The 15,462-nt window shown below is 44.8% G+C and overlaps 1 protein-coding gene across 2 annotated transcripts in view; it reads right to left on the bottom strand.

Moving 5' to 3' along the window:
- TSHZ2 (teashirt zinc finger homeobox 2) overlaps positions 1-15,462 on the bottom strand; it is an 885,630-nt gene that overhangs the window by 759,863 nt on the left and 110,305 nt on the right. The window contains exons 5-6 of one of the 2 annotated variants that reach the window (XR_008701771.1): positions 13,524-13,612; positions 11,078-12,831 (exon numbers count right to left, since the gene is read on the bottom strand). The exons of the other annotated variant lie outside the window; for it this stretch is intronic. The gene's annotated coding sequence lies outside the window, so the exon portion shown is untranslated. Of the gene's footprint in view, positions 1-11,077; positions 12,832-13,523; positions 13,613-15,462 lie in introns of those variants that run through there. 2 annotated transcript variants of the gene reach the window in all.

The following is a 15,462-nucleotide window of genomic DNA, read 5'->3' as shown; positions in this document are numbered from 1 at the left end:
CACTGAACCACCTGTGAAGCCCCTGGATATGGTTGATCACCTGCTTAAATGTCACATGATTTCCCATGACACTTACAATGGAATCTAAATTTATTAAAACAATCTTTGAGGCGCTTCATGATTTAGACCACATGTATCTCTTCCACCTCTTAATGTCTTCTGTCCCTGAATTCCACTCCCTCAGCATCCTCATTTCCTCTGGAGAACATACTAAGTTCGTCTCCACTTCAGAACCTTCCCTTTGCAAACTGTCCCCTCTGCCTAGAAAGTTCTTCCCCTGGATCTCCCTTCTCATGGCCATCTCTCCTTATCATCTCCATCTTGGATAATATGGAGGACAAATATCCTTTCTCAAAGAGGTTTTGCCTCTTGCCTCACTTTGTTTCTGAAAGCAATGTAACACATTGCCAGAGGCATTCCTCCACTGTCACACGCTGTAGGCATCTGCTCCCAACTCTCGTCATGTTGGTAGCTTGAAATCAGCCACAATGGGAAGGTTTACGCTAAAGAAACTGGCAAACACTCATCGCTCCGATATTCACAACAGCCAGGACATGGAAGTAACCTAAATGTCCATCAACAGGGGAATGGGTAAGAAGACGTGGTACATACGTACAACGGAATATTACTCATGTGCAGTGGAATATTACTCAGCCGTGCAAAGGAATGAAACTAGGTCATTTGTAGAGACATGGATGGACCTAGAGACTACCATACAGACTGAAGTAAATCAGAAAGAGAAAAACAAATTATATGAACACATATGTGTGCAATCTAGAAAATGGTGTAGATCATCTTATTTGCAAAGCAGAAATGGAAACACAGGTGTAGAGAATAAATACATGGATACCAAGGGGGAAAAGGCGGGTGGGATGAATTGGGAGATTACTGTGTAGGCACTGCTGTGTGTAAAACAGGTAACCAATGAGAACATACTGTCCCGCACAGGGAATGCTGCTCAGGGTTCTGTGGTAATCGAAGTGGGCAGGAAATCCAGGAAGAGGGCGTATCTGTACACATAGGGTTGATGCAGTTTGCTGGGTAGTAGAAGCCAACACAATATTGTAATGCAACTACACTCCAATAAAAATTGATTAAAAAAGAAATTGGCAAACCCTATAAATCAGGGTCCCCGCCCCCGAGAACAGTGGTCAGACACTTAGCAGCATGCGACTGCCTACTTCTATTCCCTATCTATTCCTCCCCCAGACTTGGTTTTTCTCATTTTCTTCCTAGCACCACTGCTCTGAAATCACCTTTTCTATGTGTTCCATTTTTATTAATTCTCTTCCAGATTAATCTAAAGAGAGTAGAAACATAATCCAAATTTCTCATTGCTATATCCCTAACACTTCAAAGCACATGTGTAAGAAGTTTAAAAATTCTTTTTGAAAGAATGAATTCATCCCATATACTCTCTATATATCATGTACCCCACTGTATTTAAGATTCTGAATTTCCTAATGGAGGCCTTTCATGGTTAAGATATTTTCAACCTAGAATTTCCTAGTAGCTACAGCTTGAAGAGCTATCAAAATTGCCAGTGTATGTGTGCCTTACCAGTCACCAATTAAGAAATGGAATGCTGATTTAAAACATCACTTGCTAGTTTCCCTACTCTATAATATCTGTTTGGAAATTGTGAAGAGTTCGCCCTTGTCTCTTTCCAGTCTAGAGTTCTACATAGAAAAACATCTCCCTTCTGAAGGGCACTTACTGTGCAATCCCTTTGTTAGGAGAACAGGACCATCTGGCCCCATCCATCTCGCTGCAATTCGATCCAGGGTTAATTGCACCCTGTCACAAGCCAAGATTGACACTATATGTTTTCTCTCCTCACTAAAACTAGTTCATTAAGGAGACAGCTTTCTGAAGACTCAAATTCTTGAAGACCTTTTCACAGTAGAGTGAATAGGACCAAAGACTTGCTGGGATTTTCCTGGTGGCCCACACAGGATCAGTACATCACCAAAAGTAAGAAATGACGGGGAAAATTGATCGCAAGAGGAAAGCAAATATCAATTGTTTGGAAGGTTGGCGAGCAGCATCTATTGGGCAAAGGGACAGAGGAACACTTAAACAATCACTCTAATTGATTACCCAAGCATGGCGGATGGCGTCAATGGGAAACGCTACTTGATGAAAGTATGACAAGCCTGAAACATATAGCTATGGAGTCCCAAACTTGCATGCCTGTAGGAGCTAAGCAGTTAACATAACTATTGAGGCAAATAGGGTATAAAGTATACGGTGGTTCAATGGCAAACTGAAGAATCTATCTACTTTTAAAGGAGGGAACGTAAACCCAGCTCCAGTGAATTTCTGCCAAGAGGGGATGTGGAACCTGTAATGTCAGATTGTAATAGATTTTGTTGATTGCCTCCCAACACCCATTCTCCACTTCTTTGTCCTTGTAAATCCCCTCCGCTTACGTGACCCAGGGAAAGTTGATCCTATTCCCAGGCTGTTCTCCAGGGCTGGAACCAAACTGGTCTAAGCCAGTTAGGAGAATTCCATTTTCCTTGTCAGTGACCCATATACAAATGAACATCTGACCCTGTTTTGGTCAATGACACGTGAGGAAAGGCCACTTTGATGCCCAAACTTCCAAAGAGACAGTCTTTCCTCCTTTGAACAGAATCGTGTCTGAAATGCCAGAGGCTGCTGCCACGATCCTGCCACCAGAGTCCAGGGCCCCTGGAGGAAATCTCAGAAAACCACAGCTGGCACCAATCTCCGGAAATGTTTTATGTGAGATAACAAACTTCCTTATGGCTCAAACCAGGTCGGACTAAGTAAGGTTTTATTTGTTACCTACTGATGAAAACACCCCTCCCCCTTGAAGGGATATATCGATCAATCTACCAACTTTTCAAGAGAAGTAGGAAAGGCCATTTTTGTAGTTCCATTTTTTCAAACTGTGGTCACTAATTTTTAATATTGTAGAGGAGAGCCCTCTCTGATTAAAACAACACAAAACAGAACAAACTTCAGTAAGAAATGGTGGGGGGGAGCATTGATTTACAACTCTTGGCCTGGCCTGGCCCCTGCCTGCCTTCACTCCCAGCTCTCAGTGGAATCTATCCCAAATTGCATATCTCAGGGAGAGGATGAGTTCCTAGAACTTTACACATCACTTTACCCTTGATCAGAGCTTCCTGTGTGACTCTTGGGGCTTCCCATTTTGCATAAGTTAGATATAATTTTGTTGTTCGGTTACCAAGTCATGTCCAGCTCTTTGAGATCCCATGGACTGCAGCACACCAGCTTTCCCTGTCCTTCACTATCTCCCAGACTTTGTTCAAACTCATGTCCATTGAGTCAGTGATGCTATCTAACCATCTCATCCTCTGTCACCTCCTTCTCCTCCTGCCCTCAATCTTTCCTAGTATGAGGGTCTTTTCCAATGAGTTGGCTCTTCTCAGCAGGGCCAAAGTATTGGAGCTTCAGCATGAGTCCTTCCAATGAGTATTCAGGGTTGATTTCCTTTAGGATTGATTGCTTTGATCTCCTTGCAGTCCAAGGGACTCTCAAGAGTATTCTCCAAGACCACAGTTCAGAGGTATCGATTCTTCAGTGCTCAGTCTTCTTTATGGTCCAACTCTTACATCCATTCAATACTACTGGAAAAACCATAGCTTTGACTGTAAGGACCTTTGTTGTCAAAATGACGCCTCTGCTTTTTAATAGGCTGTCTAGGTTTGTCATATCTTTCCTTCCAAGGAGCAAGTGTCTTTTAATTTCAAGGCTGCTGTCACCTTTCGCAGTGACTAGATACAATATGCCTATTCAAATACTCCCTAGCATGGTGTTCAGCAAGAAATGTGGGGCTGTTGGAGAGATTTCAAAAATGAAAAGGTTTGTTAATTAAGTTTCTTTGCAAGGAAAAGGTCATGAAAATGAGAAAATACTTACATTATTAAAGTCCAGCAAAACCAATAAACTTGAATTACTATGTATATTAACATGGTTAGTTCTGCAAATATGATCCACTCTTGTCTTCTCAGCTTTGCTCATAACTTATCCCCTCTTGAAACATACCCTCTCCTGTCCCCTTTGCTGACCCATAGTTTACCTAGATTTTTTTAGACTCAACTGCAAGTCTATCTCTTCAAAAAGCTGCTTCAGATGGAGCTTTATCAAACTGCTGAGGTGTAGTCCACACATCAGCTGTGGTTTTAGAATCATCTGAAGCCATCTGTCTGTTGAACAGTAGATTTCTGACTCCTGGACCCAGAACTACTGGGTCTGGGCTTGAGAATCTGCATATTATATGCTCTTCAACTGAGTTTTCTACACATAATGGTTGGGAGACACTGTTCCAATATATTCACAATTATATCATTATATTTGAACGGTGAATCACTACCTGGGTTTATTTTCACATAGTTCTTTCTAAAGAGGTAATCGATTACAAGCTCCTCAAAAGTAAGGACCTTATTTTATACGTCCATATTTTTATTTATCCTCTGTGATAAATGGGATGCTGTTTCCTCCAATATATCAGCAAAATGCAGATTTATTGTTGAGGGGATTTTTGAGGATTAAATGAGATAATGAAAAAATTAAAATATATTGAATCTTAACTATGTATTTAGACACAGTTCTAAGCCTGAGGCACTTTATTTCACTTCATCTTTGAAACAACCCTGAGGGGCTGAGGAATCATCTGCTTCTTGCTGAGGAGGTAACTGAGTCCAGAGAGGTTAGAAAGTCTGGGAAGTTTACACAGCCAACAAGAGAGAGCCAGATTTCAAAGTCACATTGCTCTGATTCAAAAGTCTATGCATTTACTCCTAAGATGTCTGCACAAATATAAGTTACTGGTAATATACAAGTCCTGGTGCGCAGTCAAAGACCCAAAATATGCTAGTGTCTATAGTGCAAGGCATGTGAAAGCATCCGACCCAGACCTGGAGAAAAATTGCTGCACCTGTATCCAACCTAGACCTGGAGAAAAATTTTCCCCACTTGTATTAAGAGTAATCCTGTGTTGAGATCAGAACTTATCCCGAGAGTACAGAGCTGAGTTCCACCTCAGAAGACACAGGGCACGCATAGAAAAAATTCAGGGAAAGCAACATCTCAGGCGGGATGACCCACCTGAATGGAAGCAACCACTGAAACCATAGCAACAGCCCGAGCAGAGGACCACCAGGCACCATAGCAACAGCCCGAGCAGAGGACCACCAGGCACAATTATTGGTCCATGCGGTGCTGTCAACCCAGACTGCCTGGGATATGTTTTTAAACTAATACAGATGCCTGGGCCCTAGTCACAGATTTGTAAATCATCATTCTGGGGTCTGCCCAGGGATTCTGACGGGCACCCAGGCTTAGACATCCAGCCTCCATCAGCACCAACTCCCTTGCAGCCTGACCCATGGACCTTTTCTCTGCTCGTTCTTTTTGTCATCATGGATGGGCTCCCACTCCTGGTGCTTGGCACATAGCAGGTGCTGCAGAATTGTATGTCGAAAAATGATGAGTAAGTGAATTTTTAAACTTGCTACCCTAAAGTGCCTCATTTAGCCTATTTACTATCCCCTAAGGAGAAGGCGATGGCACCTCACTCCAGTTCTCTTGCATGAAAAATCCCACGGGCGGGGGAGCCTGGTAGGCTGCAGTCCATGGGGTCGCTGAGAGTCAGACACGACTGAGCGACTTCACTTTCACTTTTCACTTTCATACATTGGAGAAGGAAATGGCAACCCACTCCAGTGTTCTTGCCTGGAGAATCCCAGGGACAGTGGAGCCTGATGGGCTGCCGTCTATGGGGTTGCACAGAGTCGGACACGACTGAAGCGACTTAGCAGCAGCAGCAGCAGCACTATCCCCTAATTCCTCTCTCACTCACATTTGATGAGCTCTAGCAGCCTCAAGAGTCCAGAAAACTGGCACTCCATTATCTAACCCACTCCAGAACAATATTAACTCATAAAAATAGTGAAAGAATTTCGGGTTCACTAACTCTGACCCTCACAGCTCTGTTCTTCTGGGGAACAGTTCTCCTTGCGTGTCTCATGTTGCAGCATGTCCTGGGAGCAGAAGCTCTCATATCTTTTGTTCTGGACCATCTTCTCCAGAAGATGCTTGCTTCTTGGAAGGAAATCTATGACAAATCTAGACAGCATATTAAAAAGCAAAGACATCACTTGGCCAACAAAGGTCCATATAGTCAAAGCTATGGTTTTTCCCGTAGTCATGTACAGATGTGAGAGCTGGACCCTAAACAAGGCTGAGTGCCAAAGAATTGATGCTTTCAAACTCTGGTATTGGAGAAGACTCTTGAGAGCCCCTTGGATAGCAAGAAGATCAAACCAGTCAATTCTAAAGGAAATCAACCCTGAATACTCATTGGAAGGACTCATGCTGAAACTCCAACACTTTGGCCACCTGCTATGAAAAACCAACTCATTGGAAAATATCCTAATGCTGGGAAAGGTTGAAGGCAAAAGGAGAAGAGGGCAGCAGAGGATGAGATGGTTGGATGGCATCACTGACTCAGTGATCAGTGAACTTGGGCAAACTCCAGGAGATGGTGAGGGACAAGGAGGCCTGGTATGCTGCAGTCCTTGGGGTCGCAAAGAGCTGAACACGACTTAGAGACTGAACAACAACAACCATCTCCTTCAGTCAGTCAGACAGCAAATAGCCCCGGCACACAGAGACGGCAGCTCCGTCCAGGCAGAGGCCACACTTGCTCCCTGGCCAGGGTAATAAAGATAAGTTCTCCTGTAGGGCAAAGAGAGGGGAAGCTTGCTGGCAGCCTCCTTATAAAAGACTGGGGTTTCCTAAGCTCCGGTTTCCTGTAATATGAACGCCCTGCATGCGCAGTATCTACCTGGACCACCGCATGGACCCGCCACGAGCCTTGAGGGCAACAGAGCGGCAAACACAGAGCTCATACTCCCTGCTGTGCTGTGAGCGAGAAAATCTTGTCTCTGATGACCTGGACCAGAATCTTCTGGCAGACATGGAACCGTGACTCACTTGTTAGCGTGGGATAAAACCTCAGACCCTGCACGGATCCTGACAAACTCCTATACATCTCTCCAGATTGGCCCCCGCGAGATTCCTTTGGGCCACCCCCCAAACTGTGCCCTGCCTTCTGCTCACAAGAGCTGGAAGGAAGTTCTAGGAAGAGAGTATATCACTGCGCAAACTGGTTAAAATCACCAGTTTATAGACTCACCTTCCTCACTAAACTCAAGTTACTTAGAAATAGGAACTAAGTGATATTTATCAACAGAGCTGATGCCGGGGAAATAAAGCCCTTCACACACGACCCGGGCGCCCTCACCTCCCTAGCCCGTCCCGCAGGCCTTGTCTCCACCCTGCTCCTCCTCGCCTGCCCTTTGCAGCCACCCTGGCCTCCCAGCCACACTCCGCGTTCTGGCCCATGCCGTTCCCTCTGCCTGGAATGTTCTTCCTTCTGACTGTCACATGGACTCCCTTCTGCATTCCGGTCTTGGCCTCCCACAGTTATTTAAGCTCCACGAGAAGCTTCATCTGTTTTGCTCACTGCCGTATCCTCAGTGCTCAGCCCTATTCTGAAGAACCAGGCCCACCCTACACTACATACTCGTCCCTACTCACCGCATAGATGAACGAAACAAGGAATAAAAGCGGCTACCACAGCTACTTGCATGGAGTAGGCGTTCTGTAAAAGTGGCTGTTGTGAGGGTGACCATGGCGGATACACACGTTTCAGCAACACCCGGTCCACAAACTGTCACATTTCTTTATTTGTCGAGATCAAGTTCAGTCTGCTTCAAGCCTCCTCCGTTGGGCTGATGAGAAACTCGTCTCGGTCTTTGCGGGGGAGGCTTTCCAACCCTCGCTAGGATCATACAAGAACCCCAGGGGGCAGATGCAGCACAGAACATTCAGGGAAAAAAAAAAAAGAGAGATTTCTGATTTTTAGATGGCAGCCTCCATGCTCATATGCGCTGTGCCCCCCAAAGCACACACACACGCTCACTCCCTGCTGAAGAATAGTGTCCACACAGCACCAACAGCCCCTCTAAGGCTCAGGCACCTCCTGGGGACTGTGAGAGAGGGATCAGGCCCTTTCTCCCGGTGAAAATGCAAAACCAAAACCCCTTCCCTAGCTCCGGGGTCGCCCCCCACCTCTCTGTCTTCCATATGCTCCCACCTCCCGAAAGTGTTCTTCCCCGGCTCCCTCCAGCACAATACCCTTCAAACAACTTTAGATTTTCCAAATTTTAAGCTGGGAAATTTTTGCCTTTGGCCCTACTATACACAAGCTGCTGTAAAATGCTAAATGAGGCATTTAAACAGACTTGTTGAAATTCAACCAGGCAAATTCAAAGTCTCAGCTCCCTTCTTCGTATGGCAAGGGAAATACATCAGAGAGAACAAAATACACGGTGATACCCAATAAATCACCTGCCACATTAGAATTAGTCTTTGTGTGGTCCCAGCATTCAGCACAGTGCCTGGCTCATAGGTGTTGAATAAACATTTGCAGAACTCATGTCTGAATGAATATATTGAATTTAGCTAATGTAAATTTACCTAAACAAATGGCCTCCAGGGTGGACAACTCCCTAGAGATGGTTGGCTTCTCCAGAGTCTCACTCTAGCCTTCTCCACTACTTTCCGGGCTCCAAGAGGCTGGCATTATGCTTTCTGGTTGGGTTTGCTTTATGGGATGTTACCAGCAGGCAAGCTCAGGGAAGAAAAGGACGATCCAGGTATTAATCCTCTCCACCCTGGTTAATTTCAATGGTGTCACCAAGAGCTGATTGTTTTCCTGTTTCAGTGTTTGTTGCGGTCTGAATGTTTGAAGTGGAGTGAAAGTGTCAGCTGCTCAGTTGTGTGACCTTTTGTGACCCCCTGGACTGTAGCCCAGCAGGCTCTTTTGTCCATGGGATTCTCCAGGCAAGAATACCAAAGTGAGTTGTCATTCCCTTCTGCAGGGGATCTTCCAGACCCAGGGATTCTTTACCTTCTGAGCCACCAGGGAAGCTGTAAAGTATAATATCGGGAGTGGGATCTGAACCAACACCTCCAGGAGAGACTGCAACCTGAACACAGCTTAGAGAGCTCGGCCATCCTGATTTGCTACAAAAATTCATATCTTGAGGGACTTCCCTGGTGATCCAGTGGTTAAGACTCCACACTTCCAATGCAAGGGGTGCAAATTCGATTCCTGGTCAGGGAACTAAGATTCCACGTGCCATTTGGCACAGCCAAAAAAAAAAAAAATCATATCTTAAAGCCTTAACCCCAGTTGATGGTATTTGGAGGTGGGACCTTCAGGAGGTGACTAGGTCATGAGGATGGAGCCCTCATGAATAGGATTAGTGCTTTTATAAGAGGCCAGGGAGCTAGCTCTCTCTTTTTCTGCCAGGTGAGGATACAAGGAGAAGTTGTCCATCTGCAACCCTGAAGAGGGCTCTCACCTGAGCACGGCCATGCTGGCACCCTGATCTCAGATTCCCGGCTTCCCTAACTGTAAGAAAGAAATTTATGTTATTTATAAGATACCCTGTCTACAGGGTTTTGTTATAGCAATCCAAGCTAAGAACAGACAAGCAGAACCACTAGAAGATGTACAAATGCTTGCATTTGTGTGTGGGTGTCTGGCTACATGCATGCTAAGTCACTCCAGTCGTGTCCAACTCTTTTCAATCCTATGGACTGTAGCCCCCCAGGTTCCTCTGTCCATGGGATACTCCAGGCAGGAATACTGGAGTGGGTTGCCATGCCCTTCCCCAGGGGATCTCCCTGACCCAGGGATCAAACCCAAATCTCCTGCAGCTTCTGTACTGCAGGAGGATTCTTTACCCCGAGCCACCAGGGAAGCCCATGTCTGCCTACATACACAGCTGCATTTGTTTCAGGGATTTGACCATAAGCCCTTGAGGCAGCAAGTGACGTTAAGCAGTCTCCATACAACTGTTGCCTCTGTGTCACAGGCTGGAGCTTGGGGTCCGCAGAGCGGACCATCAGGAATGAATGGGGATATGAAGTGGGGAAGGATCAGGACAAGCTGAATCCCACCAGGATGAGCTGGGGCCCACGCAGCTGCACAGAAGCTTGAGTCAGTTCTTGTTCCTCTGATTGCGGTGACTGCAGCCGCCAGGCTGAACCTCGTCATAGAGCTGAGCACGTGCCTGACCTAGAGTTGGAGAAGCTGAAGGAAGAACCAAGGAAAGGGGATCAGGGCAGATCCCCTGGGGGATTGGCCGCCCCCCGGCCAAGGAGGAAAGCCAGCTGATGAGTGGGGACAAAGGGTGCGAGCCACAAAAGGGCTTCAAGTCACTCTCCAAATCCCACACACACGTCTCTCCATGGCCCTCCCTGACCATACACCTCCAAGGAGGGGATTCTGGGGGATATAGTTCAGCCTGGTCACGTGGACACACGCAAAGCGAGAATCTCCCTGAAGGAAAACTCACAGCTCTGCCCTAAGGCCCCCTCCTCAGAGTCAACTCTTCTCGTGCAGAATCTCTCTGTGTCTAGTAAACGCTCCTCCCCATCCGCCTTGTGGCCAGGGGATGGAGGCTCAGGGCATGGCTGGTCCCTGGTGGTTTTCATGCACACCACCCATATTGTAGTCAATACACTCTTTTGTACACTCTCCTCAAATCACCCAGTTGGAATGTACCATCTGATCCCTGCTGGGATCCTGATAAACAGTACACCTACCCTTGGTGCAGAGGAACAAACAGAAGATGAACTATGGGTTTATTTATTGCTCTTCTCTGCTGGAGATGGATCTGTTCACAAATATTAATTGAGCATCTAGAAATGAAGCACCTATGTCCCAAATAAGCATGCTAGGAATACAGGTATGGGTATGAGACACGGATTCCCTGCTCCAACAGAGCTTGCCATCCAGCAGAGGAGACTGATAGTAGCTACATTTGCTTCCTACCGTCTAATGCAGTAGACACACAAACTGGTGAGTGTGTGCTCATGAAGGCTCTAGAACCTTTTGAAAGAATGTTAATGGTGATTTATGAGACAGTGACTGTAGCCGTGCTCTATCTCTGAAGATAGTTTATTTTGTCTCATTTTTAAGCATACACCCCAGACAACCTAATATTAATACATTGTATTAATAAATCCAATATACTTCAATAAAAATGTTCTTTAAAAACAAAGAATACACCCCTGACAGATGGTAAATATACATATCATGGTGATCATTTTGCAATGTATAGAATTATTGAATTACAATGCTGTATACCTGGAGCAAACATAGAGTTGTAGGTCAGTTACACTTCAGTAAATAATATATACATGTGTATATGAGTACATGAGATTCCCAGGTGGCTCAGTGATAAAGAATCCACCTGCCAATGCAGGAGACACAAGTTGGATCCCTGGGTCAAGAAGATCCTCTGGAGGAGGAAATGGCAACACACTCCAGTATTCTTGCCTGGAAAAATGCAATGGACAGAGGAGCCTGGTGGGCTACAGTTGGTGGGGGTCACAAAGAGTTGGACACAACTGAGCATACACACACACATACACACACACACACACACACACACAAGCATACATATACATATTTTGAATGAAAGAAAAGGGGACTTATCATAAAGACAAGATCTATATGGCTAACTCTATACTAGGCTCTCCACAGACACTCTCTCATTCAATCTTCAGGCAGTATCACCAAACAAGTGAGCAAATAGTTGTCTCCTCTGGATAAATGGAGAAACAGACCAGGAGAGGTAAGGAGGCCAGCCAAGGTCATACGGCCAATGATGGTAGAAAACTGGATTTTTTTTTTGGGTGGGGGGAGCATGTCTGGGCTCCCTAAGTGCAATCGATCATGCCAAATGCTTTATTTTTTAAAATCTGTGCAACAAACCTAATAAGACACGTTCCATTGCTGTTCCTCCTTTTGTGCAACAGGGAACTTCCGTGTAGAGAGAACACACAGATACTAAGACAGCAGACAGGAACTGAACCCGGCTCAGCCCGATGTCAAGGCCCACCCGCCCTCTGCTCTGCATCAGAATCCATAAAACACAATTGACAGGGCATTTGTTAAGGCTGTGTTTCATTCCTGAATATCTTTCTCCATAAATAACAGCGAGATCTACATATCTATAGAGATATAGCCCACATATCCATTATATTCTATTCAACACATAATACAGATATTCCGTCTAAAGCTTCAAGCTGTTCTCCTTCTGGCACTGAATTATTTGCTTCTCCTAACCTCCATTAACCAAGTTTGGGGAGAAAAGTGAACTGTCACATAAGTCTTGATGAGAATAAAGTCTCTTTATTACTATTATTATTCCCCTAATGGCCTGTGCAGTATCGTACATAACTTTTTAGTCCTTCATAAAACCCCGTTGATAAACATTTGACAACTTGTTACAATTTTAAAACTTTCATTGCCCGACGAGTGCTGGCACCACTGGACTCTAACAATGGGACACGGAGGCAGCACAGTAGCTTTCTGCGATGCTATAAAGAATTTTGCAGCCTCTCTCAGCGCCTAATTTATGACATGTGCCCTGATGAATGATCACGATTCACTATTTGCCATTATAAGAAACAGGCCAACCAATTCATAATTTTCAGGAAAGCTGGTTTTAACAGCCCTATTAGTTTTACCATTCCGACTTGCGTAAGCTTCAATTTGTTACGTTTAAGTTATTTGCTCTGAGGAGTCTGAGGTTCTTACTGGGGTCTTAAGGTCTAGTTTTCCAAATGGAGTTTGTAGAAGGATGACGGCAGCGCCAGAAGCTCGATTATGATAAACTCTAAAGACCAAGGGAGACGCTGGGCGTGTCCACTCAAGTTGAAAATGCACAGAGTCCTTCCACACGGCTTCTGTTCATTAAGAAAACATATAATAAACTGGAGATGATCTGTGTTGTGGTCTATAGGCTTCATCACAACACTGAGACATTTGCTAAACCGGATCCTGTTTCTGAACTTTACAATATTACTCCCTTTATCTATTGAGAGACAGTTAAAATGTATAGTATAGACATGTACAGTCAAAAGGTACATTTGATTCTGATATACACGTGTTCAATGGAGAAATAAATGGCAAACCACTCCAGCGTTCTTGCCTGGGCAATCCCATGGAGAGTAGCCTGGAGGGCTAGAGTCCATAGGGCTGCAAAGAGTCCGACACGACTGAGCAACTAACACACACACACACGTCTCATGAAATATATAGGCTCAAAAATAAGTTTTCATATGTGCCTGAAATAGTTATTAATATATACATAGTATTACAGAATCATTCATGAGCTGAAATGAATTATTTTTAAGTACCTAGCACAGAAGTTGGCAAACTACAGCTTGTAGACCCAATTTAGCCCTCTGCTAAATTGGTTTTTTATAGCCCATAAGCTAAGAATGTTTTTTTTACATTTTTTAAATCAAAAGAACAATAACATACCCTGGCATGTGAATTTACGTGAAATTCAAATTTCAGTGTCTAAATAAAGTTTTATTGGAATACAGCCATGCTCATCTGTTTACATGTTGTTCATGGCTGCTTTCACACTTACCGTGTCAGAGGTCAGTAGAGTAGACAACTCTGGGGTCCACAAAACCCAAAGTATTTACTACTTGGCCCTGATCCATTCTATTCCAAGTACTGGAAGTGAAAACACAAAAACGAAAAAACAAAGCAAGCTCTTTCCTCATTCACGACAGCAGTAAATATGTCAGATGGTTATAACGGCTAGGGAGAAACGTGAATTAGCTGAAAGTAAATCAAATACAGACTGATAAGGTGGGTTGAATAGGTGACTCAAATACCAGGGTGGTATTGCCAGCAGGGACATGATTTTTGAAGTGGTGAATAACTGTTGGTGAATTTCCAAACAAAACAGAGTACAAGTCTCCTTCAGTTTATGCAGTGGGTATTAAACCTGTACAAAGACTACTTTGTGCTATATATAAAACGGAATTTGGTTCTAGGTCCCGATCATTAGAATCAGGTTTTTCAACTCCCCGGCTGTCTGACACAGAGAGAAAAAGTCATGCGGGATGTGGAACACGTCTTCATTGTGCTGGACTGTGGCTCAGATGGTAAAGAATCTGCCTGCAATGCAGGAGACTGGTTTGGTCCCTGAGTTGGAAAGATCCCCTGGACGAGGGCATGGCACCCCACTCCAGTATTCTTGCCTGGAGAATCCCATGGACAGAGGAGCTTGGAGGGCTAAAGCCCACTGGGCCACGAAGAGTTGGACACGACTGAGCGACTGGGCACACAGCACAGTCCCTGGCAGGGCAGGATCTTGAGTAACCCTGGCCCTTACTCACTAATTCAACATAGACATTAAAATCTCTGACAACGTCGCCAGGCATGGAGGGAAGAAGACTGTGATCCATGAGCCAAGTTTTCAACACATGAAAAGGAGGGAGATAGGGAACCACAGAGGAGTGATCAGTGATGGGCTGGCAAGTGTGTCATAACTGGCTCTGATTTGCAACATTTGCCAATCTCCTTGGTGTCACCTTTTCACTAAGGCCAATGTCAAGCTACCAATACAACGTCATTAAACACAGATGGTGGGAAGATGCGTGTTCAACCAGCTCTTCAGAGCCAGCACACATTCGCGCTCTAGCAAACCACTGGGATGGGTAGAGGTGGACACAGGCAAAGAGCATGAAGCGCAAATGAACAGAAATTTATCCACGGGGGTGCAGGAACAATCCCCTTAGGACACCTTCTCTTGACTAAAGGGGTGACCTCAGGAATTCAACTGAGGTGGGAAATAAAATAAAGCATTTTATCAAACTGATAAAGGGATTTCCCTGGTGGTCCAGTGGCTAAGACTCCACGCTCCCAATGCAGGGGCCTGGGTTCAATCCCTGGTCAAAGAACTAGATCACACGTGCCACCACCAAGACTTGGCACAGACAAATAAATATTTTTTAAAATAAAGCTGACAAAAATTTAGCAGAGTTTTGTTGTTGTTTGTTTTTAAACCAGGAATCAAAATCCTGGAAGAAACAATTAGGGGCATTGTGAAAGAGAAGTTAGCGGAGGAAGGCTCTGTAAGAAAACCTCCCGCACAGAACACACTCCGGGTGTGACCAAGAGGGACAAGAGAGCCCCTCCCATTCCAAACTAGATCTGACAGCCGTCGAGGCAGCAGCACTTCAGCAAATTCATCCTGCACGCCGTCATCAAATTATTATAATGTAGCTTCAGCAACTACAGTAGCTGCTCACAAAAACACATTAGTGCAGTAGAGTTCCGCGACACGCTTTGCACATACAGCAAACGTGGCAGATTTTGCCACTTCATTGACTTTGTAAAACTGAAAGATCTCCCCTTTTGTCTTGTATCGTTTCCCTAATTACATCATTAGCAGAAGGCCATTTTGACCAATACAGAGAAGATAAGAACTACTTTTTCTAAATTTTAAGTGTAAATGCAAGTTAAAATATAAAGATATTCAGGCCTGTGTGGTGCGGAACCCATAGGAGATAAGA

This window comes from Bubalus kerabau, chromosome 13 (assembly GCF_029407905.1).
Source record: "Bubalus kerabau isolate K-KA32 ecotype Philippines breed swamp buffalo chromosome 13, PCC_UOA_SB_1v2, whole genome shotgun sequence".
NCBI classification, from domain to species: domain Eukaryota; kingdom Metazoa; phylum Chordata; class Mammalia; order Artiodactyla; family Bovidae; genus Bubalus; species Bubalus kerabau.
The sequence above is the reverse complement of the archived record's forward strand: the minus strand, read 5'-3'. Positions and strand labels throughout refer to the sequence as shown.